Below are 3,730 nucleotides of genomic sequence, written 5' to 3'. Positions count from 1 at the left end.
TATAATGTAAGGGGGAGCATATGTAAAACTATTAATGTAAGGTGTTATTTAGATTGTTTTTTCACTTAGCCAATTTTCCCTATTTTGTTACCATCAATGACAAAGGGGGAGATTGTTGTAAATTGGCTAATTATGATATGTAATTATTGTCATTAATGGCAACACATGATGTACATGTTGACAGGAAACCTTGGAAATAAAGATACTTAGTGTCTGGTTATCAGAAAATTGTCTAAGTATAGAATTTGGTTTGCAACAGTGTATTGTTTTATTTGTAACATGTTGCAGATGTTATATTATGACAACCAAAGTTACATGGAGATAGTATACATGTCGATGATGATGTGTATAACCTCAAAAGTTTGTATAGACTATAAGTACAAAGTTAATCATGTTTTGATGAAGCAAGATAGCAGACTTGAAGGAAAGAATTGTTTTGGTTGCAAAACAATTACTTTTCCAATTAGGGCCGACATCCTAGATGTTTACTCTAACTTGGAAAAGTAAATTGTGGTCTTAGCCAACCCAACAATATTTTATGTAAAGGCATGGCATTTATGCAAAGGACCTCTTGTGATAAAAAAAATATATGTGTGTGCTATTATGTGATTGTGAAGTTATGATATGTGAAGTTTTGTATGAACTATCTAGTGATCCAAGATCAAGCTAAAGATTAGAGATCAATGAAGAAAAATAACAATAGATTACTTGTTTGATCAGTGAGCTCTTCTTGTAGTTGAAATTGCATGTTTGGGAAGTGGGCTCATCTTGCATACATTATTTCACAACTCCTAATAGGGTTGGAATCTCCTAACAAGGATTCAAAGTCTCCTAACAGGGACTGCTATACTAAATTTTCTCATTAACTCCTAACAGGGTCCATCCTCTAACAAGGAACATATATATCAGTATATTATCTAGAGGGTATCATCCCCACTGGGGTTTTCCCTTGGCCAGGGTTTCCCTAGTTAACAAAATATGGTGTCATGAGTTATATTTATGCATTGTTATTGTTGTTCAACATTACTTTATTGCTTTGTTATGCATGTTTTAAACTAAATAATAATATCCAATTGGTGATCAAAATTTGTAGATTATGATTCACCACCTCTCAATAATCCCTATTTCTAATAGTATTAACTTATCAAGATCCCATTTTCTTGTAAGGAAACTCAGGTGCGAAAATAGCTTCCTACACTAATATCTTAAGAGAAGTATGGTGCAAATCCTATTAAAATATTTTACACTTATAGATTCAATGTCATGTAAACAACAATATTACAGCAAACCAAGCATAAAGAAAATAGACAGAGAAAGAAACACATAACACAAAGATTTTTCGATGGGGAAAAACCTTTCGGTAAAACAACCCCACCCCTCTAGAACCTGCACAATGTATTATCTTCAACACAAGGTTACAATACACTTGCAATGCAAGTTCAACAGCGACAACAGAAGACTCCAGTAGCAACTCACAGTACCAACAATACACTTTCTCACATCCACCTCTTTGCAACCCTAAAAATGCTTATATCATGCGCTTCACTTTTAGGGCTCCTCCCAAAGGTAACTATATTAGGGTTTTTACCATTCTCCGAGAAAATAGGAACCTTAAAAAAAATTGGGGTGATGCCTCGAACCCCACTATTGGGGTAGAGTGTATAGTACTCAAATTTATTAGTTGCCACATGTCTTCACCTGTCATTGAATCTTTCTAACATAGCTCTTACATGTCATAGGAATCTATCATAACCATTTTAGCTATGATCTCCTTATACACAATTCAAGATGTCGACACATCAACATTATTTGGAAGAAATACATTTTACAGAACAAATAATAAGAATAGGAATTATCCAAGGTTGAGACACCTTATTCCTAACATTTAGTTCCATCACGCTTACACATCTTAACTCAACCTTTCAGTAAGACATCTCATGATGTCTTCTTTTCAAATCATCTTCATCAATCAAATGATATGGCATGCTACATTGTTAGTAAATGTCTTACCAGTAAGGTTTGACATGAATGACAACATAACAATTTTTCGAAAATTTTAGTTTCAAAAACATGTGCAAAATTTCAAAATCAAACATTAATCAGTCACATGAATTCCTAAACTACAAGTGCATTGGTCTCTAGTTTTTATATATGCATGTACATTTAAAGGGGTCCTAGTGACCTAGGGAAATAGGGTCAGGTTATTTGTTAGAGTTAAATTTAGGACCTTAAAGTTATGATCTACTAAGGGGTCTTACTAAGGGATCATCTTAATGCATTAAAACCCATGTTATAAGGGTCATAAATAGTCCCATGACCCATTACAACCCCTTCCAAGAAAATTTTATAGGCGGGCTAAAAGGGTAGTAAGAGGTGGATAAATTAATGGGTTCTATGGGGTCATGATAATTGATTAGGTAGCATCATGGATAGACTAGGATGCATAGTACGTCATAAGGAGCTTCAAATATGTATAATAGGTCCTAATATTTATGATTATTACATTTTTTTACATTTGTGTATATATATGGTCTTATGTCAACAAACATGTACTGAATTTCAACTATATAGGTCCCCTACATCTCACGTATCTTCTATCATTCTATCTATCATAAGTTGTTATACGCTCCTTGTATTTAGTTCATAAATATGTGTTTAAAGGAGTCCTAATTTAGGATATTCACTAACCTAGAGGAGAATCTATTTAATCAAACATTGAAATCTATATAAAAATGTTGTTTGTGATGGACTAAAATGATGACTTTAGGAGATAATATAAAATCAAACTTGATCATTATTTTCCAAAATAGGCACAATGATCTCAAGTTTATACATGCACATGGATATTTGAAGGGGTTTTACTAGGATGACTTAAAAATAGATAATCTAAAATTGAGCATGTATCGAGCTAGATAATAATAAATTAAAGGGTCCTAATAAGATGTCTTAAAATAGTGTAAGAATTTGGTTTGGGCAAAATTCACCCAAGACCGAGGAACTCAAACACAAGCACAACAGTAGACCAACGAGAGAGTGTGATTAGAATGACAATATATTCATTCAATATGCCATATGAAAGTACACTAGGAGTGCTTGTATATAAAGGCCTCTATAGAGCTTCTAGAATGCATAGAAGTCAGCAACATGATAAGTCATACAACTAGGCACATGTTCACCAGATATGGGTTATCCTCCATTAAGCATAGAAGAGAGTGTGATGATGAAAGGATAAGCCTACAATGGTGTATCAAGCAAATTAGTGTTGTAGACAACATGTGCTAAAAAGGGAGTGCAAATAACTGTGTTGTCAACATGACAACTCAGTGAATGATGCAAACTCCAATGTTGTAGACACCATGTGTTGAAATAGAGTTGCGTACTTTTGTGTTGTCAACATGAAAACTCATGAGATTACACAAACTCCTAAGTGTCTCACCTAAATAAATAATAAAATAATGCAATATAATAAAATAATGCATTAACCTAAGTAAACTTAAGTAAAGTGTAAATAGTAAATATTTATTTACACCAACACCCCCCCCCCCTACAACTTAGGGGAATGCCCTTAAGCTTACGAAATCTAGGATGAAGTGCATGATGGGTCCCAGCTACTAGGCCATGTTAGGTACCCATGTACATAATAAAAATGCAATCTCTCATAAAGCAGAGAAAGAGGGAAAACCTCGTGGGAAAAACCCTCCCCTAAAAAGAGAGATGAAGAAACACATAC

This window comes from Cupressus sempervirens, chromosome 3, assembly GCF_028749045.1.
Source record: "Cupressus sempervirens isolate cs-2001-9-10 chromosome 3, ASM2874904v1, whole genome shotgun sequence".
Lineage (NCBI taxonomy): Eukaryota > Viridiplantae > Streptophyta > Pinopsida > Cupressales > Cupressaceae > Cupressus > Cupressus sempervirens.
This window is presented reverse-complemented; position numbering follows the sequence as displayed.